This window comes from Miniopterus schreibersii (genome assembly GCF_964146895.1).
Source record: "Miniopterus schreibersii genome assembly, chromosome: 10".
Taxonomy (NCBI): Eukaryota; Metazoa; Chordata; class Mammalia; order Chiroptera; family Miniopteridae; genus Miniopterus; species Miniopterus schreibersii.
The window spans coordinates 40,110,978-40,135,101 of NC_138110.1; the positions used below are offsets into that span (position 1 = coordinate 40,110,978).

A 24,124-nucleotide genomic window follows, 5' to 3' on the forward strand; every position below is an offset into this window, starting at 1 on the left:
AAGTGAAATAAAAGTTATTTGTCACTGATTTTTATATATAACTTAGAAGTGTTTCTATTCCTTTGTTACTGTGTCTAAAGAGAAAACAAAAGATTTTCCTAAGAATGTACTAATTTCAATATGCATATTTATAGCACTAAAATATGTAAAGTAATATTAACTTATGTTTTCTAAAAAAAAATTTTTTTTTCACCTTACTCCCCTTTTATGTCAACGTGAAAGAAAGGAACAAGAGAAAAGTACCATTTTAGATTTTGAAATAAAAATCTTTATCTTACCTCTCACTGTCAGAAGAATATCTTCAGGCAAAAGAACAAATAAAAACGCAAAACCCAGATTTTCAAACTCATGTATTTCTCACCTACCCACACACAAATAGACATCCTTTTGTAAGGCAGGAGTTTTGCTACCTACATCCAAACCCAAGATTACCCCATATGGTCAACAAGGTCAAACTGCATTACTGCCAATGAAACTATATGACTCCACAAGGACCTTAATGATTTTTAAAAAAGGTCAGTAATCCAATTCCAATAGCTTCAGAGTCTAAAATTGCTAATTTTTGGCCACGTGCTGCACACTTCACCTGCTAGTAATGACATTTTTGTATTTTCTTCTAATTACACTCAAAGCTAAGACCTTTGGCCCTGGGCCATAGACCCCTATTCAGGCTGCACACATTCTCTTAAACGGCCTGATCCTTTGTTGTCACTCTTACTCTTTCATCTATTATTTACACCCATAGAGAAGGAAGATACTCTACCATTTGTATAGCTTAAAGCTTCCAATCATCTTAATTTCTTTGCCTTCCAACCTATGGTCTTTTTCATAGACGAGTGTCAAAAAGTTTGACAAAATCATTTTTTTCAAACACACTGCCTCCTAGCCCTTCTTCCTCTTTCCTACTTTCTGACCAAGCTTCTTTCTTTTCCTTTGCTCACACAGGAGGGACTCTATACCAGTCAGGATTTACAGATTGGACTTTCGCCAACAAAATGAATTTCTAAATATAGAAAATCTCCACCTTGTTCTGACAGATCAATAACAATTATTTTCTTTCTTTCATCAAAGAGTCCATTAAATTAAATAGAAGGTTGCTTAAAATAACTTAAAATCTGCCCCAGCCTCCCTAAGGCAAGGGCATAGAATTTTCAGAACCTCCCTGCAAAAATGTCAAAGAAGTTTCAGTATAAACAGTAAGGATGTTAGTTAAGTGGCTAAAACTTTTCAAACATTTTAATATCTACAGCTGTTTACAAGAAAAAAAAATAAAGGAAGAAAAGAAAAAAGAGAAAGTAAAATATAAAGAAAAATTTAGATTAATAAATGTTTTTAATCTTTACATTTTAAAAGACTACTAATTCTCCAAACAGCAACACTCTCACATAAAACATTCCGTACCACTGTAATTTCCAGTACACTCTTCCCAGACTTTTTTGCCAATGTCCGAACACATTTTGCAAATCCAAAGCACAGAACTGTTTACCATGATGCAGATGTCCCCCTCAGATCACGATAGCCACCAAAAGACTCTGATTTCCAAGTTGTTTATAAAATGACATATAATCCATCTTTGCTCTCTCTTCCTCTATTGCTCAGCTTACTCTTGATTTCTAACAAACAGTATTTCCTTGTTGTCTGTCCACTCTGCAGACCCTGTAGCCCCTTGTCTTTTCTTATTTTCACCATTTGCTTCAACCAGCAGTTCACTGGAGACCCATCCATCTTGTAATGCCTAAAGTGACAGATGCTCTCAGGAACCACCACACTGCTGAGTGAACAAAAGATAACATCACCTCTAGGAACTCCAGAGAGAAATACAACTGCAACCTCAAGACAGGGGCTGACTCATGACAGACACTGGACCATAAACCTCTTCTAAGCGAAAAAGAAAACAATTGCCACACACACAAAAAAATCTGGCACAATCAAAGGCAGAAAAGAGTGATTATTTGTGGATTGCCTTTTCACTCTGCAGCTCACTTTTCCCTCCCAATGCTTTTATATTGGGGCAATTCACTTGCCAAGAGGCAAGAGTTCTTGGGTGGGGGGAAGCCTTTCTCAAGTATCTTCTTTTATTCAACAATATTCAAAGTGAAATTCATTCACATGTGTGTTTCAGTTAATCTAAGGCTTATGATGCAGCATTCTTAAGCCTGATCTGTCTTGTTTGCATAAAGCAATATCGGGACTCAGAAATGCTGACTCAATTCCACTGCTGTGAAAGGCATAGGCATGCTTTGCAAATTAAAAATACATTAGAAATTAAAAAGCAACGTGTGACACAATGTCAACAATATGTGTAGCTCATAAAAAAAGCTCACCAGTCATTCATCAGACAGCCTCCAACTTGGGTTAAAAAGACAGTTAACAAGAGGATTCTGGGAAGGACTACAGATCTCTTTTCTAACAAAGGAAAGGTCATTTTAACATCTCCCAGCAACAAACTAATGACAGAGACGCTGTAGATGCAGAGGACTCTGCTTGATGCTATCTAGTGTTTTTTGTTTTTGTTGTTTTTTAAAGTTTCTTATTTAAAACCTTCATTCAGCAATAGGAAAATGTAAACTCTAACATTTAATTGTAATTTTAACTCTAACATTTAGATAAATACAGTGAAGGGAAATTTTTGAAGAACAGAAAAACAAAAACTGATTTGGAAGGCAATTAAGAATACTGTGTGATCAATGTCAATTACGGAGATTAACAACCCGTTTTTACAAAGGATATCAAGCACCATAGAGGAAAATCTCTGATGCAGCTAAATACATTATCATTTTCAAACAGGGTAAAGATACAAATATCTGTTAAATCTAAAATAAAGAGCCAAATGCTCAAGAAAAGTCCTGTCAACTATATTTCTAAGAAAAAAACATAAGGATTTACAATGGCTTTTCTTTAAGACAAATATTTAAAATTTTTATACAAAAAGCCTTTAAGTTATAATTTTTTTGGAGTCACTAATGACTCTTTGCATCCTAGTTTTACAAAGTAATAAATAAAAAAATAAAATTTAAAAGATATTTTGTCTCTTGTATTTGAATTATTTGTGGAGTAAAAGAAAAATTTTCAACTTGATACATCGACATATCTCTTTCTTAACATTTTTAATGTCTCCCTTATTTCCTTAAACACTTCAGAGTATCTGAGGAAATAAGATAGTACAAATATTTCACAATCTCAGAATTTTTTGGTTTTTATTTTATGATGGTAAAACAGAAAGCATACAAAATAATTCAATAAATATGTACACTTACATAACTCAATGGGGAAAAGATGAAATAATTATAGACATTTATCAATTATAGTCCTTTATCAATATATAAAGGACTTGTTATAATATGGACTTGATCTTTAGACAACTTTAACACAATGACCCTAAGTAACCCCCCAAAACTCCTGATCCAAAAGTACCACATCCTTCAACACTCTCAAACTTTGGCATTAATACCAAGAAAGAGTGGTGACTTTGGAAGGACAGTTACATTACAGAAGGCTCAAAAAAGACCCAATTAAATGACCTACTTTTAAACACAATAGGATCGATATGTATGCAGGAAAAGTACACCCCAGTGGAAAGTTCTTATTGCCTGATTGATCAAAAACAAAACAAAACTTTTCCTTTTAAAGGGCCCCTTCCAGATCACAGTCAGTGCCAGAAATCCACACAGGAAAAAAATCCATCAAAATGAAACCCTAAAAGGGTTTACCCTTCACCATCCTATTTGCACTTCAAAAACCTGTAAGTCCTTCAGTTAAACCCCAGGGCTGAACCATTTCAATAATAAGAGAGGTGGCCAGCGGTGATTTATCTCCCATTTGGCCTCTGGACAGAGCTGTAATGTCTACGAAGCTTCCCTTCACTGATTTGAACCCTCCCCCAAGTCTCAACCTTCATTTGTGCAGCTTTAGATCTGCAATACCTTATAAACAACTCATATGGCCCTTCCAATCAAATGCAAGAACAATCTGTAACTGAAGATTTGGGTACATTTTCTTGGCAATGCTTTCACTGCTGAGTAATCAGAGCGTTGAAAATACCAGGTTAAATTTCAGGTTCTCTTTATTACAAGTTGAAGAAGAAAAGAAATTTCCTTAACTTTTGATTCTCTCTTCTCACATGTTAATTGGTGTCAAAACTTCTTAAATGCTTTCCAATTTATACCTTAATATCCTTTACATTTTTGGCCACATCAGGCATCTTCTTGCAGTGGTGTTCATCTAAATTTAAATCCTTGCATTTTAAAATATCTTAACAAATCCAAAGAAATGAAGATTTCACAGGTCACAGACTCCTGGGTCAAAAAGACCTTAAAAACAGGTATCAGACCACTATGACTCAACTGATTTATTATACCCTATTATCAAATATGTACTATAACTGTCATCACACACACACTCACACAATCTTCCTCTAGTGAAATAAACACCAAACAACGTCAACAGTTATTTAAATTGAAATATAGGTCCCAGAAGTTTAAGGAAAGCAATTATTCCTTAAAAATGAAGGAATTCTCTATTTCAAAATTATGTCTATATGTTTCCTAGTGTAGAAAAAGTATGAAAAATATATGCACCCTGTTCCCCACCTGTTCATTGTTTTCTATCTTCATTTAAATTAGAAGAGTTTGGCTTTCTAATTGATTCTTTTTTAAAAAAATATATATATATCTTTATTGATTTCAGAGAGAGGAAGGGAGAGGAGAGAGGGATAGAAACATCAATGATGAGAGAGTCACTGATCGGCTGCAGCCCAAAACCCGGGCATGTGCCCTGACTGGGAATCGAACCCTGATCTCCTGGATCCTAGGTCGATGCTCAACCACTGAGCCATGCCTGGCCGGGCTCTAACTGATTCTTGATAAATTCCATCTGATTGGCACATTAACAACTTGCACTAAATGATTCCACTACAGTGATTACAGTTCACAAGTTGAAATTTTTCAAGCTATTTCACTAACTTCATAAATTAGAGCCTCCACAGGCAAATAAATATAAATGTATTTCACTTAAACCTAATATCAGTTTTTAAAAAGTTAAAAGAATAAAATTAAATATATGGCTGATAGTTAAAAGTACAAGAAATACAAATTTCTATCAATTAAAAGAAAAAAATTATTTATGTTTTTGCACCACTAACACTCTTATACCTCATTAGCAAATATTTTCCATTTTCAGAGCTCCAAATACTACAAATTCTAAAAAGAAAAAAACCAACCTTCACAGCAAATGACTTTATTGCATGCTACCAGGTCAATGAATCATAGATTTGTATTTGAGATAACAGAAGAATTCAAACTGTTTATATAAACGAGGAAAAATAGACAGCTGAAAAAACCTAAGGAACATGAATTTCTATATCACTGAAACAAACTTTGTCACTAATAACAATATTCAGGAAAACAAATTTCTTAACCCACTACCTGACATTTTAAAAGAAAGCTTTCCTCAGAGACTCAACAAGAATAATTGATTCACCACAGAGGAAATATTCAATCTTCATTAAAGATTTATTCAGTGCAATAGGTTGTTAGGTCTACTTAGACCTCAAAGAAGAAATAGTTCCTGTCTGGTAGGAATCAGGTCTTGAGAGAATTGATTGGAGATGAGAAGCAGCAGTTCCTCAAGTCATAACACTATATTTCAAAATGACAATGCTAAAAACTGAGGATGTGCTATAAAATGTGTATTACTACTTTGAAATCTAATACAAAGAAAGTGATACTTAAGACAGTATTAAATTGTTACCAACTCTTCTACTCTGTAACTATACTCATCACCTATCTTCTCTGAGCCTGTTTCCTTACCCATAAAATGGGAGATAAAAAGTAATACGTTTCTAGATTGAAAACTCTACGGTGGTAATGGGGGTGGGGAGGACATCCCATTCACAATAGCAACAAAAATAATACCCAGAAACCACCTTATTGATATATATGTGATATCATCTTCTAAACTGCCAAACTTTATGTAGGTATTTAAGTGAAAATTTATATGTTCAAAGAAATATGCTAGATTTCTTAAGAAGACTAATCATTGTAAAAATATCTTTCTCAAACAAAATAATAAACAACACAATTCTAATTAAAATATCAGTAGGATTTTGGGGGAGCATTATTAAGATATCTATAAATTTATAAGAAAGATCAAAGAAAAGATGGAAAAAAACTTTTTTAAAAAGGTGATAGAAAGTGAATAAAAATAAATGTTAAATCACATTATGAAGAAAGAGCTTTTGGCCGTGTGATAATCCATGTCACTAAGTCCAATGAACATTTTTCAATTCTTATTCAACATGCTCTTTTGGGAGACTTCTTGAAACTTTCTTTCCTTCTGCTGGATTTCATCTCACAAGTTTTCTGGTTTTCCTCCTTCCCTATGCTGCTTCTCAATTTCCTCTGCACCCCCATAATACACTGTCCAGCAACGATATGTTGGAGTTCACAGGGTTTCATCTATGGTATATCTTCCAAGATGGCCCCAATGATTCTCACCTCCTGTGTAATCTTCTCCCACACTGAATCAGGGCTGACTTGTATGATCAATAAAATACTGAACAAGTGACAGTGTGTGATTTCCAAGGTCATAAAAGATGTTGCAGTTTCTGCCTTGACCTCTGGATCACTAAAGAGAAGGCAGTCACCATGCTGTAAGGACACTCAAGCAGCTTAGGAGCCAGCACCCACTTGCCTAATTGCTTTCCTTGCCTCCTTGCTGGCACCCTTCAATCACTTCTCTGCATTACAATGAAAATATAATCATGTCAACTCTTTGCTAAAGCACTTGGTGGTTTTATATTGCTTTGAAGATAACAATCAATATTGTCAATATCCCTGCCTATCTCTCCAGCCTTGGCTTGCACTGTTCTCTTCCTAAATGCTATGCTCCAGCAACACTGACCAACCTTTAAATACTTAAGTTCCCTCTGCCTGTAATACCACCCATCCTATCTTTTATTTTTCTCTAGTCATACCCCCTTCATTCCTTAGATTTCAACTCAAGCTCTGCTTCCCTGAGTCCCTCAGCCCTTTGCTAAAAGCTCTCAAAGACCCTTATTCATCTCATTCCTAACAATTCACTCACTTCTGAGCTATATAATTTGTAGCACCAATTGATTGTTTGTCTTCCCTATTAAATTCTAAGCTACATGAAGGTAGGGACTGTGCTTTTGTATTTTGCCTATTGTGAAATCACAGTAGGCACTCAAAAATATTGTTTGAATAATTGTATAACTTAAAATTAGGGCTGGCACAAGAATGAGACGATCCTTGGCGACAGTTTATATTATCTAGAAGAATTATTTTATGATGATTGAGGTATTATAAAATAAAGGGGAGAACAAATGATTCACATAAGGATACTAAAATAATGTTTAACAATTTAAGAAGTAACAGCTAATTAAAAACTTTAGTAAATACTAGAAATAAATTCCAGAGAGAAAAAAGATTAAGTATGTATACCTAAATACATGTACATGCCCACCCACATCAAACCACATAAAAGTAAGAGAAAACAATTAAAAATTTATTATACAGATATTTCTCATGTTCAAGATTTATTATGGTATCATAGTGAAAAATTAACTTTTTAATCCTAGAAGTCACAAAGAATGAGACTGACAGATTTAATTGGTGAAAACATAAAACTTCTGTATAGTTAACATCTAAAACAAATAAAAAGAAAAAATAATCAGCTAAGAAAAATGTTTCTAGCTAATAAAAAGAGTTAATGCCTATTATTATTATAATAAAGTAAATCATTAATTCCCCCACCCCTGGGAACAACCTAATACCCTACAAATAGGGAAAGAATTAAGCACAGTATAGTAACAGTAATAACCACTACCATTTAATGAATGTCTACCATGTACCTCACATACATTGTCTCATTTAACCGTCACAAATCCTTCCATAATGGAATATTATGAAGCTATAAAAAGTACATTTTTGACATAGAATATATAAGTAATACATGAAATGGAAAATATGTTATAAAACTCTATGGTTTATATGGTTTTTACACATAAAACAATATGTAACATGCAACATGGTGACTATAGTTAATAATACAGTATTGTATATTTGAAAGTTTCTAAAAGAGTAAACAAAAGTTCCCAACACAAGAAAAAACAAATTTTATAACTATGTATGGTGATGAATATTACCTGGATTTACTGTGGTAATCATTTTGTAATATATACAAATATCAAATCATTATGTTGTACACCTGAAACTAATATGTTATATGTCAATTATACTTCAATTAAAAAAACCCAATATGGCCCTGGATGGGTGGTTCAATTGGTTGGAGTGTTGTACCATACACCAGAAAGGTTGTGGATTTGATTCCCAATCAGGGCACATACCTAGGTTGCGGGTTCGATCCCAGGTCAGGTTGCCATGGCATGTAGCAACTACTCTTTCAAGAAGTGTGATGAACTAGGGTGGAAATAAGTTGGTAGCTGTAAGTAAAAGAGTAATTACAAGGAGGGATGCTTATAGGATAAGGTTCTTCCCTCCAAAGAGAGGGATGGTACAGAAGAGAGGAGATGATTAATGGAACAAGGTCCTAGAGGGAGTAAAGAAGGGAGAGAGGGAAAGGATGTAAGGCATACATCGATGGCAGAGCTACAAAGCAGGAGCCTCGAACCCTGATGAGAGCAGAGATGCTTCATCAGCCTTAGAAATTTGCCTCCAAACTTTGTTTATGTGGGAAAGAAATAAACTTCCAACTTGCTGTTTGGTGTTTCCTGTCATTTGCAGACAAATGTAATCCTAACTGATACAGGAGAGAAGGGTGTTGAAAAAATAAGCAAGCACCTCTCTGAAATAGCCCAGGATATTCAGAAGACAAGACCAATCTGGCATTATTAGACTACCACTGGTGAGAGAGGGAGTGGTAGGAAAGGAACATGAAAATGTAGGCCCAGGCATGCGGAGTTGAGACTGGATCCTGTAGATAAAAAGTAGCCACACAAAAAGGCACTAAGCAAAGGAATGGCATGTTCCCATTTCAGCTCTGAATAGATTCCTCTAGTGGTAGACTGAAAGGGGATCATTAGAGATTGGTGACTAATGACATGGGCAAGTGATTCACGATGAAGCCTAGGTCTCTACTTTGCATCGCTTTTCTCTCGCCCTACTGTTAGTACTTCAATTCAAGCATGCCATGACCTTACCATTCATTCAACAAATGCTTATTGAGTGCCTCTTCTGTGCCACGTCCTGCAGATACAGTGGTGAACAAGGCAGAAATGGTCTTTGCCCTCAAAGATCTTAGTTAGGGATACCAGTGCTGGAAGCTTCATATGTGATATCTCATTTAATCCTCAGAACACCTTATGATATTAGTATTGTTATTGTCCCGATTTTTCAGGTGAGGTAACCCAGTTTTAGAAAGTTTAATAATTTGCTCAGGGTCACACACTTGGCTAGCTAGTAAGTGGTGGTGCCAGGAATCAGTACAGAACCATCTTACTCCAAACATGTTTTTAATCACTTGGCTGTGTTCTCTTTCATGCAATTACATACGATGTGTTAAGTACTGTGACAAGGAATACAGTGGTTTGGATTATTGCAGCTTCCTAAATGGACATTCTTTCTGAATTTGGCATGTTCCAGTCAGACAGTTTTTTTAAAATGCAAATTGTGGAGAATGATGGCACCTTCTCATATTAAGGGCACTCTGCGGAGGAAGATGAGGTTTTGAATGGTAGGTGATGCATTCAGGTCTTAGATATATTGATTCTGAGATGCTGTGACATATCCAAATGAATATATCCAGTCATAATTTCATAGATGAATCTAAAGTTGAGGGGTAGCAGGGTTTTGGAGATAAAGCACTTGGCATACTAGCTCTTACAGGTCAGCTGAATTCAAGGAGATTACTGGGACTCTTTAGGGGCTTCTAGAAGTGAGAGGGGTACCCTGCTGAGAAAAGGGCAGTGGGTACAGACTTGGAGAGAATAGAGTAGATTTGGAATAATTGATAAAAGAAAAAGGAGAGGGATTCAGCCAAGGACAGTCAAAGACACAATTAAGTTATAGCTAGGGTTAGAGACAACGAATTCATAGTGACATCAATCTGCATGGCTGATTTTCTCCAGTAACAATCACTAACTCAAGAATAGGAAAATGTGCCCAAATTTTATTATTTTACTAGTTCTTTACTCCCATTTTGACTTAAGGCCTTGCCTGTGAGTTCCCAAAGCACCCTGAATTTACCTTTGACCTGCTAATGAACACTTGACCTATCAGGTTCTATTTAACTCCATCTCCCTTTGGACTTTGAAATAAATCCTCAAAAAGTCCTTTGAGACTTTGAAAACCTGTGTTTTTTAAATCATTTTTATTCCCAGCAACTTGTGCAGTACTATCTGTCTTATCTCCAGTTAATCTGTAAGTCTCTGAGGGGCAGAAACTGTGACTGCACAGTTTTGTAGGAGCATCGTCTCAGTTCAATGTCTCATGCACAGTATGTCCTCATTAAATATTTGTGGGATTGGGTTGACTTTAATCTGGAAGCTAAAATGTAATTAACCAACTACCTAATACTATCAAGCAGTAATTTTTAAGTTTTAGACTTGGAATAAACAGTCCCTCCTTTTAACCTTTCATTTTGTTTTTCATTAAGAGAAAGTTAGGACAGCACCTCCCTGGTATGTCCCATTTTGTCATGGGAGTTTGGGCCTTCCTGGCAGCTCTACGGGCTCTGTTACCATGGATGAGCTACTAAGCATTTCTGGGCCTTTTGAGTCCTTGTTAGTAAAACTCAAGTGATTGGACACAACGACTGCTGATGTCCCTTCTCATCCTAAATTCCAAAGAACCCATGACCTCTGGAAGACCTTTAAACCTCATCTGAGAACTACTCCCTTATAAAGAGCAATTAAAGCATGGGTTCCGTTATTGGAAAATGGACCAATAAATCCTTTCTCTATAATCTACAAAGCATATCACTTCGAAAATGATGATATGGACACTTTATATTTAATTATTGCTCTGACTGCTGGTTAAAGCACTTTATTAATGCAACTTTGTTTTTCCATGGTAGGTATACCCAAAAATCAAATGAAAGGGCCCTGTAGTTCGCTTTGGTAGTAAAAAGAGCAGAAAGCTGGAAGAATATGAAACATTATCTTGGATCCCATATGTACCTTGGTAATACTTTCCTTTTTTTTTAGATGAGAAATCGAAGAGTGTGACTTACTCAAGATTATAGAAGTACAAAGTAGCAGGGCTGGTACTAGAGTCCAAGGCTCCCAGTCATAGCCTTTCTTTTTTCAAAACAATCAAATTGGTCAAAAACCTCCTGAAAGACAAAAACAGATGAAGGTGAAATGCCAATTGGTTGAGTTTAAACAGAGACTCTACTTTGTTCTTTCCAGGTTCAATAATAAACAATTCTAGTGACTGGCATGAAGGGGTTGGCAGATGAAACATTCTGACTCCTAAACAAAAATATTTTTGCACCACAGTTAGTAAATCAATTGTAAAAATTAAGTAAACAGAAAACAAGGAGAATTAGCATACCCAGCAAACAATTTTTGTTCACTCTTTTGGAAGACAGACTGAAAAAAAAACCACACAAAACAAAATCCCTGTGGCTGCCTTCATTAGCAGCCAGAGTGTTGAGTCCCATTGTAAATCCCACTTATAAAGGCCCATGGCTACCTGCAGAGCTTAGGAGAACCAATCACATTAGTGAAGACACCAGATGACCAAAGGAAACCATGAGGGTCTGGGAAAGCTAGTAAACAAAAGGCAGGGTTCCAAATGAATGCCATTGCTAGAGTCTGCATTGTAAAAATGCCTGGATTTCAGAGCCCTAAAGCAGATTAGCAGAAGGCAACAAAAGAGTCAAATAAGATACAAAGAACTCATTTTGACACATTAAGAAATTGTCTTCATTAGATCATCAGGTACTTAAGTATAATTATTTAAAAAAAAAATTCCACCTAAGTTGTGTTTGAAGCAGTGAGGCCTAGAAGAACAGGGACCTAAAAATGGTTCTTGAATACAATGTGTTAACGACCAAAATTCATGAACCAGCCTTTTCCTTTTTAGTCTACCTAGCATTTTAAAGGCCTATAATAACTTTAAAATATGTTATACACATCATTTTAATTTCACCACTCTGCATGTGTGCTACTTTTAATGCCAACTAGAAAAACTCAGATCTCTCCAACTGTAAGTGATATTTCTTCCACATTGTTGCATCATTTACAAAGAAAATAAGTAACACTTTTGGGTATGAATTGCCAAAACGAAAAGAAGCAAAACATTAGGTTCTGGTACAATTTCCAAGCTTAAACTCTAATATAATTTAGATGCTTAAGTTTGAAAATGTGGAAGAAAAACCTTTATTTCCATGTGGACAAGGCTGAGATTTGTTGTTTTTTGTTTTGTTTTCTTTTGGGGTGGGAGTGGTTAGGGAATTACAATAAATAAATTTAGTAACTTCCTATATTGTTTGCCAGTTTTATTCACTAAGGTATCCATATTGCTAAGCCAAATAAGGCTGATATAAAACATAAATAATTACTTATTGAAAGTCCTGTAAGAGGACATGGGCACTAAAGAAACCCTCCTCAGAGGCTGTGGCCTCTCTGGCCTTTTCAGTTTTGTCACAGACAGTGGCAGAAATACGCCCTATCAAGTCAGTAGCAGTGTATTTTCTCAAATAGTTCCTTATTTGCTAACTACCTATGTGGAGAGTCTCCTTTTATTGTCTCATCTACTCCTTTCCTCTCTCCTTGATAGTCAAGAGGCAGGAGCAAGACTGGCCTGAGCTTTGCTGCTTTGATGAAAACAGGCAGTGTAGTGAGTAATAAGTCTGATTCAAATATACTCTACTACTTTATAATCATGTGGCTTGAGGCTAGTTATCTATAACACAATGGGGGGGGAAGGGGGACATCTGTAATTCTTTCAAAAATAAAGATAATTAAAATAAAATGAGAATAATATCTCCTACCTCACAGATTTATAGAGAAGGTATATGAAGCACTTGGCATATATTAGGCATACAATAAATGTCAAGGCTCTTCCTTATATAAATCCTTAACCACAGGAAAAATAATGCTTTTATACTTTATAGAGTAATTTCATGCAAATTATCTCAGTTAATCTTTATGAGATTACCACACTCATAAGTAGCCAACTACTCAAATGCATTTCTGACTCCAGAACCAATGTTTTTTTTCTATTATGCTGCAATGTGAGGGGTTGTGGTGGTGACCACATTATATATACCTATATCATCAACTCCTGTGGGTGGTGGTGGGGAGCATGAGCTGAACTGGCAGGGATCTTAGAAGATGCAAAGGAAGCAAAAAATAGATATACAATCTTACCACTTAGTAGGGCAACTGCCAAAGGGATAAGCTACCCTTGGGTTCATCGATAAACTATGCTTTACTGATTAAAAAAAAAAGCAACGAGAATAAAAATGAAACAATTACAATGTCTTAGGGTCTAGTTCTCTATAGGAATGTGATAATTTTAGGTCAGTCAAAGAAAAACTTATGAAAATAACAGACCTACAAATTTTTATCTTTATCTAAGGTTGAGAGAGGTTTCCTGTCATTAGATGCAACCAAAATTTAAATTAACCTGAATTTTCACCTCAGAACTACACTGGGAATTTTGATACACTTTACTTCATTTAAAACCTCATAATAACACTCTGAGATACATATTGTATTCATTACATGAGAAGATAGACTCTGGAAAATTGAGTGACTTGTTTAAAAAAGCTTACAGTGCTGAGGTTCAAACCTACATCCGTTAAACCCTATATGTTGTGTTCTTCAAGCTAAATTACACGGTGCTCTCTATAGTAGCAGAAAAGAATATGTGAAATGGTCCAAACTATAATCATAATTTTATTTATAACTCAAGAGAGAACGAATGACTATTAGGTTGTTTAAACATGAGTTTACTTACACAAATTGTGAAAATCCCTAAATAGAAATTTCTGAGGTCAGAATGACATCCAAAAAAAAAAAAAATGATTTAGATTTGAAAACAATTATTAAGCTATTTTTAGTCTATTATAGAAGTCAAACTAAAAGAAACTGGGATTTCTACCTCACTCTTATTTGATTCTATATAACTAAATAAACTTTGACTTCACTATTGGCATTTTTTAAACTTTAACTTTCTAATAAGAGAGATTTAAAACTTAACTCAGAATGACAAAATTTCATTCAGAAATAAGATCTTTACTCTCTGTTATAGCCTTTCATCCTATTACCTACCCTGGGAACATTTTTTGTTGAGAAGCAAAATTTAAGGAACTTCCTAATGGAGCTGAGGTCTGTGAATTGATGGCATAAGTTGGAAGACAAAGTGCTCTTTGTTTTTGGATAAAAAGTAAAGAAACCAAGGAGAATCCCAGGAAGAAACAGCATGGAGAAACAAGCAATCACAGCTATGGATGGAGACAATCTATAGTCAAGTGAGGTGGCGTGGGTCAGTCCTGCTGACATGGGTGTCCAGAGAGGCTCTGAAAGTCACTGCTGGTCGGTCGGATGGTAGAAAGTGCTGAATGATAAAATCAGGAGTCATACTGAGGAAGAATAGAACGGATGTTCCTATTTGTTTCAACAATTGCTACAGCATTTGCTATATTTGACCTGAATGTAACAAAATAGAAAATCTGGTTGCAATTACTACTGATATTTCCTGATGAAACCAGTGTGGATACTGAGAAACCCTTTGAGTTTGGAATAATTTAGATCAGTGTTTCTCACAAAGTCTAGTTCAAAGGCTGGATTAGAGTCATCTGAAAAATACGTTTACTGTGCAGATTCCTCACCCTCTCTTTCAGAGGTTTATGAGTCACCGGTTCTTAGGGAGGACTCAGGAATCTACCTGCATTTTGAGTATCACAGAAAGGGTTGCCAGGTTTACCAACCCTAACCCCAGATACTTCTATGACACTAGAGTTAGAAAACCACTTATTTGGATTTAAAAAAAAAGAGAGAGACAAGAGATTAAAGTTGTTAAACAGGATACTTGTTTGTAACAACCAAACACATTAAAAAGAAAGAAAAAAAACTTAGCAGTCTGATTCTAGGACTAGATACTTGTCTGCTTTGTGATTCAATCTCCGTCCTTTGGAAAGTAAAAATGAACCAATAATGGTACCTACTAAGCCCCCTGTCATTCTGTGATTATGGCCCAAGGAGGTACGTAAGAGCACAAGAGAGTCAGGAAAGAACACTTCACCATGGCAACAGCAACTTGCTCCTGGGATGAGCAGTATGTCCCCTTTCCACCACTTCCTGCATGCCTGTGGCATCTGACCTTTACCTGTTCCTTTCAGGCTGGCCCAGTTGAGAAACTAGAGCATCAAAAAAATTAAACACTGTTTATCAACTAGGTTTTAACTGTAAAACCTTAAAAAAAAATAAATTAGTTGGAGCACTAAAAACAAAGGAAAGAATTCCAAAAACTTCCTGAAAAATATTGTTCTCATAAAAACATTGGGATGACATTCCACTTAGGATGCAAAGAAAAAAAACCCCAACTCCTCTCGGTTTTATTATTCTACTTTTCCCCTCCACAATGGCTTCTAATCAAGTTTAAGTAATGAAAATTGGATCTTATGATACATGAAGGGTCTGTTTCTTCGAATTCATATTGTGGAATGTTCAACTATGTACTAAGAACATAGCATCTAGTCTGTGAAATCCTGAGATAAAGGTGGCTGCACACGAAACTCCTATTTCACAAGAAAGTTAAGACAAAAAATTTGCAATATTATTATATACCAATTATTAAAGTATTTCATTAGAGAATAGATGCCGGAGGAAGGGGAGTTCTGAGAAGTCTGCAAAGATAAATTCTGATGAGTAGCAGTATCCTGGTGGTTAGTAAATGGCAGTGTGCCTTAGAAATCACGCTCCCACTGCCTGAAACATCCTGCTCTGGGTTGCCAAAGTCAGTGTATACCATAAGGGGAAATAAATTTAAAAATGAGTCACATTAAGGAGAGCTCATGCACACCAGTAAGTATGATATGAGTGGATGTAAGGGGAATGCAGCAGAATTCATTTGCTTATGTTTTCTGGCTGCATCACTGTCATTAGACCCTGTTGCTTTCCCACTAACAGATATATAGAAGGCTGGGTTGGACTTCATCTGATGTCACTCCCAATTTGAGGGCTTAGTAACGATGTTCTTGGGCTGTTAAAGCAGTCAGGGTTTCCCCTTAGTGTAGCTGCACAAGTGACTTTACAGGAGGAAGGAAGACACCTGATTCACACGACCAGGCACAGCTGAGGGAGCATGTGAACTTTCAACAAAAGAGGAAGCTTTGTACCAGATGTGAAGAAGCAAAGTTTATTTTTCCATTTAGCTTGTTTATTTAAGTAAGAAGGAAGGAGACTGCGGCTGCTTCCCATTCCAAACTGCTCAGGGAATGACCTTTTTTTTCTTCTTTCTTTCTTTATAAATGAACGAAGTTGGCTATTGCTGTTTCCAGAGGGATCTGGAAAGGAACCAAATCACTAATGATTACATTTCATTCGTAGCTAGTTTAACCTTTGAAACCTGCCAATCAACAGAGAAGACCAAGAGGGAAGGTCAATGCAGCTTTGTCCATCTAGCATTCTTCCACTGTTTAGATGAAAAACGATTTATGGAGGAAATTATTTTAAGAAATGCAAAGCCATTATAGAAACTATAATCAAGGTCTTCCTAAGATTCGTTTAACAGCTGAGAAACTCTCGAGTTTTCGGTTAATTTTCCCTTTTAATCACTGTGTGTAAGAAGTAGAATAATAGAGCTTTTACATTAAAAATAACACAACCAAAGAAAAACATCTTTTGTCCTTGATTCCTCTGTCTTCTCACATTAGTTTGGTCTGACACACCATTTGTTTCCAGACTAAGGATCTTCTTGGTATATATCCAAAGATACACACTATCTTTTTCACAAATTGTTGTAACATTCCTTTTCATGCTGAACCCATTCTATGTTATTAGTAAATGATATAAAATACACCACAAAACCATTATTGGTATTTAGATCACATACTCATTATCAAAAGGACCAGGCTACAAAATATCGAATGACCTTCCCCTATGATTTATTTACACACCCATTTTTAAAAACACACACCTCCTTTCTCTCATAACATCCCCTCGTCTTGCTTCTTGCAGGAAAAGAGAGAACACCATCACCAAGATTAATGAGCATTGGTAACGTATTTTAGGTACAAATGACCCACTTTTATGTAGCACCAGAACAGCTCAGCAAGGGTTTAGCAGGGAGAAACCCTGAAGTTCTTTTCTACTGAATTCATGCAGCTGGTGGTGATAAGCTGATTCTTCTCCTTTAATGGCAGGGTCAGAAAGACAATGAGAGAAGCATATTCTATAACTGGCTATATTTTTTAGTCATTAGTAAACAGTTTTTTCTTCAAGTGTCATATGTCATAGAGATGAATCGCCTCTAGTTTTAATTAAAGCCCTCTCAAAATTTAACTCATTCTGCTAAGAGTGGCACAATGAGATGATTTTTCTTTCAGGAAGATAAAATGCAAACTGTTCCCTCTTTTTAAAGCAGGAAGAAAAGAGATTGTATCGATTCCCAGACTTTCATTTCCTGGGAATATTTCTTAAATAGTTTGTGAATTTTATGAAAATCATCTCGTTATCATCTTCAAAACTCAAACTGAATATAGAATTGGTAATATATCAAATTCTAGATCCTGCTTGAAACACAAGAATCCTGAATTTTGAACTTAAATCTATTCATCTAGGTATCACGATCAAGTGTGAATTAAAATAAGACTCACTCTCTTATTTGACCTTGGCTATGACTCTCACAAAAATCTGAATCCTGCCCTACAATTACTACATTTACTGCAATATTTACAATTACTAACATCAGCTAATATTTAATGCTCAGTTTAAAGATTTTTTTCCTCATGCAATCTAGTAGTTGATTCTTATTTAGTGTAGCTACCATTTCACAGCAGTAGTGTTGGGGGCACAGAAAAGTAGGGAAGGAGTGTTTAGAGTGGGGTGGTCACTGCAAATCTCTTTTTAAGGCTCCAATGTAAAAGTGTTCCACTGGTGATACATATTCGCAGAGTCACTAAAATAATGCATTATACATAGTGTTTGATACAATTAATTTACATGTGTGTGTGTGCATGTGTGTACACAGTCATACACCCTTTCAGACATCAGACTCTGGGTAAACTCAACCATCCAGCCTAGAACCAGTAAAGTATCTGGAAATAAGAAAAAAAAAATATTTTTACAATGAATTAATGAAATAAATGTGATTGATTTGTATATCAGGTACAGGTTCACCCTTAGGTATAAAGCAAGATAGCAGTTTACCAGCAACAGGACACATAGATTCTGGGGAGAACTGATAACTCATCTGAAGGTAAAAGTCTGCATATATACAAAAAGTAGTGGTAAAAATAAAAATGTGGCTGGTCAGTCCATTTAGTGTAGGAGCAAACACCCCCACACTCAATACATCAACAGTCACTGAGGATATCACTTTATTCAGTGTAGCATAATAGCAGATCTTTATAATTAGAACCCTGGGTCAGTTAATGTGCATTATTTCAAAGACAGTATTAAGTAATGTATTATATAGGAAGACCTTTTACTGAAATAATTTTTTTAAGTTTTAAGGCTTCAGTTATCCAGAAAATAAAGTTATTTGAAACAACTTTACTGTTGTTATGTTTTATTCAATGTATTTTGTCTCTAACTTTCAAAGGCTTCTCTGATTACTGCTTTGTTATGCTTAGAGAGGTTATGCAGAATATATCTTAAATATGATCACTATTTACATCTAGATTAAATTATACAATTAAGAGGTAGATATTTTTAAAGACACCTTTTCAGATTATAGTATTATTTACCTTGTTTAAAATTGTGTTTACTAGGTACAAGTTTTGGGTTGTACTGCAGTATTTCTTCCTGCACATTTTTATAACAAGCTACCATTTCTGGCTTGTAATAAGTTTCATCTATAGTATTATAATGTTATTTTAAAATCTGATGTACTAACTCAGGTATTAAGGCCTCTGAAGAGATCTGCACGAGGGAGAGGGAGGAGTTGCTTGAAACAAAAATTCCAGATTCATTAATTACTCATTGAATGTCACAATGTCATGGATGTAATCCACCGGTCTGGGAGAATGCGGAGAAGACAACAGAGTAAGGAGATTTCAGAGTAGCTGAAATCTTTAACTCTCTTTCTTTGAAAATCTTCTGTCACAAGTCAGAAGGATAATGTCTCTTTTCACCCAATGAGAAAGCTGTTCTCACACGAGCATAATTAATCTTCTGACACCATGACAAAGAAATTCCTTAAAAGGATTTCTCTGATTTCCTCTCAAGACAGAAGATTGTCTTTATCCATCATCTGTTCTTCCTGATCCCTTCTTTTTGAATATCCACATCAGCAGAATTGTCCATCAGAAGGGACAGCAGGAGGGAAATCTCTGCATGATTGATAGGGCCCCAATGCTCTGCAGGCCTATTTAAGTGCAAGCATCTATTGTTGCAAACTTACTTTACAGCAGTTAAACAAACATAATAGTCACCAATTCAACCATTGTGCAGCTTAGACTTGACTAAAACTAGTAAGTGAAGTTTGCTAATGACAAGGCACTGATTTTGAAGCCAGATAAAAACCTCTACAGATAAATTGGCCTGCTGTCTACTTTGAAAGAAGAAAATGCTCAAAGCCATGCAACAATGATATATACTGTTGAAAGTACTATATACTATACTGTATGTAGATGGACATTCCCATTAAAAACAACAACAATAAGGAAAGTCTGATACTTTTGATCTTAAGTCATTCAATACTTCTTACCTACATCATGACTATCGGGGCGGGAGGGGTGACACCCCAAACTGTATATGTTACCATCCAAAAAAATCAGGTGTTTCAAGGAAGAAAGTGCTCCCAACACTCCTCTACATTTTCCTTTTTCAGACTCATCATAGTAAAATTTTCTCAGAGAGATTTAGGTATGTCTATGTGTTGTTACCCCCATCTGTGGAAACAAACAAAGCCCACTTGAGTACCTCCTTGTGAGTACCTCCCACTTCCTTGGGTGGAATGAATGAACCAGAGCACTACAGGTCAGTTTCAAGTTGGGGAGCAAAGCATACTGAGCAAAGGCCCAACCCACAGAAAATGCAAGCCTGGCTCCACTTTCAAAGCAATCTACATGAAATGGAAACAGATCTAGAAATCTCTCTAAGCCTGGCAAGCGCACACCCAATATCAACAGTAGAGGTTACAGCAAGCTCTGTGTTCTTTCTAGATGCTGCCAACAAAAGGCCACTAGAGCCCAGACACCAGGACACAATGACACTATGAGTTCTGTCTGCACCACAGTGACCTTGACTACTCAGTTCTGGACACACCCTGTGAAAATATTTGTTTATCCTTCCAATTCCCAAACAGTGAGGCTAGCCCTCACACTGGTAGCTCCAACTTATTGGTGTCCCCCTTGGCTTGGTTATTAGGACAGGCTGCCACTGCCTGACCCACCGTGGGGCTTCTCTTCCAGCTGGCCTGTCTCCTCCAGCTAAGCAGAACAACTGACGGCTGGCCCATAGCCATGACCCACATGTTCCGCAATGAGTGGCTTAGTTTTGGTTTTTCTTAAATGACAGAGCTGTATTCAGGATTGATTTGCTCTTTGAAGACCTAGGAAAAAAAGTTATATCCAGGATAAAGACCTGGGAAAATTCTTGTGGATGAAGAGAAACACTAAGCATTCTGAATGTAGAATATAACACAGAATTTACATATAGAGAAGCTGGAAACCAGCAGAGAATGAGCTGGTAGTGAAAGTAACACAGAAGAGAGGGCCAGACGGGGAATGCAGGCAGACATCCCAGAGGGGACTCCAAAGTGTTCCCTCACTAGCCCAGGACCCAGAAATCTCTCAAGAGCTCACATCACCAACAGTTCCACATCGTTAATAGTGCTTTTGTGAATGACTAGTCTTCCCAACAGGATTGTGTGTGTTTGGTGGGGAGGGTGGCAAGAACCAATCCTAGTCATTTTTGTATGTCTGTTACACATTGTATATAGCATCTTGTCAAGGTCAATAAACACTTATTAACTGGTTAGAATGGAACTTGAGTAAGAGGCTATTAGTGCTGCCCAAGGCCTGTTGTATAAGACCCAGGAAGGATCAGACAAATCTTCCTCTTTCCCCTCCAGGCTACTGTTTGCAGGTTGGACTACTGGGTGAAAAAGCAATGTGGTGTGTGAGATTCAAGTCCAAGTTCAACAGGAATATCCACTTGCCTGTAATAATCCTTGATGAGAAAAACCCACCAGTGTGTAAGGGAAATCTCTGTACCTTCCTCTTAGTATTGCTATAAATCTAAAACTGCTCTAAAAATTTAAGTCTTTGACAAAAAAAGCCCAAAGCAAAACAAAATAAAACCCACTAGTGCTCGCACTCAGGGAAAAACTAACATTTTATTCTTTTGCCCTTCAGCGATATCTCTGTACGAAAGGATCAGTTGTAATGTGGTCCATTACAAATATTTATAATTGTGTTCCTAGAATCGACTTTGTAGTAAGACATGCAGTGACTGGATCCCAGCTCCCCTGCTTCCAAGGGTGCATGTAATTCAGTCTCCCTTTGCCTCAGTTACCTCTCTGTAGAGATAATAATCATGCCTTTACCTTGCAGGGTATTGTAAACATTAAATGTAAATCCTGGCATTTGGCAAACACTTGGCACAGAACAGCTAATTATTATTGATCTCTGTTGCTCTCCCCCTCCCCCATTCAACTCTCTAAGTGGGCACATCCAGCTCTATTTCTGGGATTTTATCTTGAGAGACACACACACACACACACACACACACACACAAACATGCACACACGTGCATGCAATATGGGAGTCTTCAGTGTTGAGAAAGGAGCAAGCCCAATAGATTGAGCTAAATGGACACTTCTGAGCGACTAAAAAAAAGAATGAGGAAATTAGGCAGAAAAGGGCAGGCCAGGGTGACATAAGGGCTGGAAACAGACAATTACTCAGGCCTCTATTTGAACCACTGCGGGCCTGTGTGTGCCTCCTCTGGCTCAGTTTTACCACCTGGTTTTCCTGGCTGTCTTGGCACTGTTTGCAGGTTGGGGTCTTACTGGGATACAAAAGGCATATTCTATACTTGTCTTTATTTCTACTGAATTCAACAAACACTTCTTTTGTTCCTTTAGGTGTCAAGCACTGAGAGACGCCAAGGATACATTCGTGAATACAACCATACCATCCTGAAGTTCACAGCTCAGAGGGACTGATGTGAAAGCTGCATACCGTGTAGTAGAGAACATACTTAGTGTACTAGAGAACACTGAAGAAGCCTGGCGCTGAGGTGGGGGTGGCACTTAGGACTTCAAAGGTGAGCAGAAGTTTGCGCGACAGAGAAAGGATGGGGAACGTGGGGCAAAAGAAATAGGTGTCAGTTTGCGTGTCTGAGTCCTAGAGCACATGAAGGCAGGATGGCAGGAATTAGGCTAGAGAGTGAAGCTAGGTTAAGGAAGGCAATTAGGCTTAAATTTTTTTTTCCTAACAGATAAAGAGGAGTCCTTAAAAACTGGAGGCAAAAGAGTAACATGATAGAATTTGTTTTTCAAAAAGGTAATCCATCAGACCAAATGGAAGGCATTGGAATGGGAACCGGAAGAGGAACAGTCAAAAACCACGGAGCTTGGGAAGGAGAGGATTTAAATGGTCTGGCAAAAGACAATGAAGGCCCTAGGCAGTTTTGCTCACTGGTTAGAGCATCAGCCCGCAGACCAAAGGGTCGAGGGTTTGATTCCCAGTCAAAAGCATAGGTACTTTGGTTGCAGGCTCGATCCTTGGCCTGTCGGGGCATGTGCGGGAGGCAACCAAGCAATGTGTCTCTCTCACATCAATGTTTCTCTTTCTCTCTCTCTCTCCTCCTCTTTAAAAAAAAAATCAATGGAAAAAAATATCCTCGGGTGAGTATTAACAACAACAAAAGACAACGAAGGACTATTTATTCAAGGCTTATGTAGGATGTTGAACTCATGGAATTGAGTGACCTGCTAGAAGATGTAAGGAGGGTAGCAGAAACCTAGGGTGATTGGGAAGTTTCTAGTTTGAACATCTGAGTAAATGTTGTGCTTTTTATTTGGATGTGCTAGTTAAGGAAGTGTTGCCGTTTCTGTGTAATTTTGTAGAATCACGGGCCAAAGGTCTTTTTTTTACCCTATGTCACTAACCCCTGGGCCCCACAGGAGGGAATTAAAGAACAGATTGAAACCTTTGGAAAATAAGATTTTCAATTTGTTTTTAATAAGGTTTTTTTTTTTGTTTTTTTTTAACTTTTACTTCTTTTCCAAAGGAATTCTATGACTCCTACTATGAATTCTAATTTTTAACAGTTGCCCCAGAAATTCAAAGATTTATGGTTTATTTCATAAACCAAAACAGCTCACTGGATTTTGTAGCCAGACCAGTCTATAAGTATGAGACAACTAGGTGAAAAAAGAAAAAAAGAGCAGACATCTGCCAAAAGGCTGCATGTTCCAAATGGGAAATGAGAGCACATTTAGAGAAAGAGTTTGAAGAAACAGCAGGCTAGTTAATGCCACTCTTACTGCTAGGAAAATTTCTTAATGGGAAGAACTTGTTTAATGATCAGTTTCATATATTAGAGGTCCAGGCCAAAGAGAACACAAACTCTTTTCAGAAGACAGCAACAGTCTTATTTTCATATTATTGTTTTATTGGCATCTATTATATCAAATTAAAAGATAATTTGTATTAACAATTCAAATTTGTATTAAAGTGTTACAAATATAAATAAAATCAATATGACATTTTAATGAAAAGCAACATGGTTTATTCACTAAACTACATGACTACCCAGCACATTCACTTTTATAAAAACTGTATAAAGCCTGGCTGGCATGGCTCAGCGGTTGAACATCGACCTATGATCCAGGAGATTGCAGTTCGATCCCCGGTCAGTGCACATGCCCAGGTTTCGGGCTCGATCCCCAGTTGGTGAGGGGCGGGGGGGGGGGGGTGTGCAGGAGGCAGCCATTCAATGACTCTCTCTCATCATTGA

General features: G+C 36.7%; 1 protein-coding gene across 1 annotated transcript in view; it reads right to left on the reverse strand.

Annotated features, from left to right (window-relative positions):
- The window catches only part of GREB1L (GREB1 like retinoic acid receptor coactivator), a 202,118-nt gene that overhangs the window by 105,948 nt on the left and 72,046 nt on the right, over positions 1-24,124 (reverse strand). Inside the window, exon 2 of the mRNA XM_081150059.1 lies at positions 11,209-11,310. The gene's annotated coding sequence lies outside the window, so the exon portion shown is untranslated. The remainder of the gene's footprint in view (positions 1-11,208; positions 11,311-24,124) is intronic.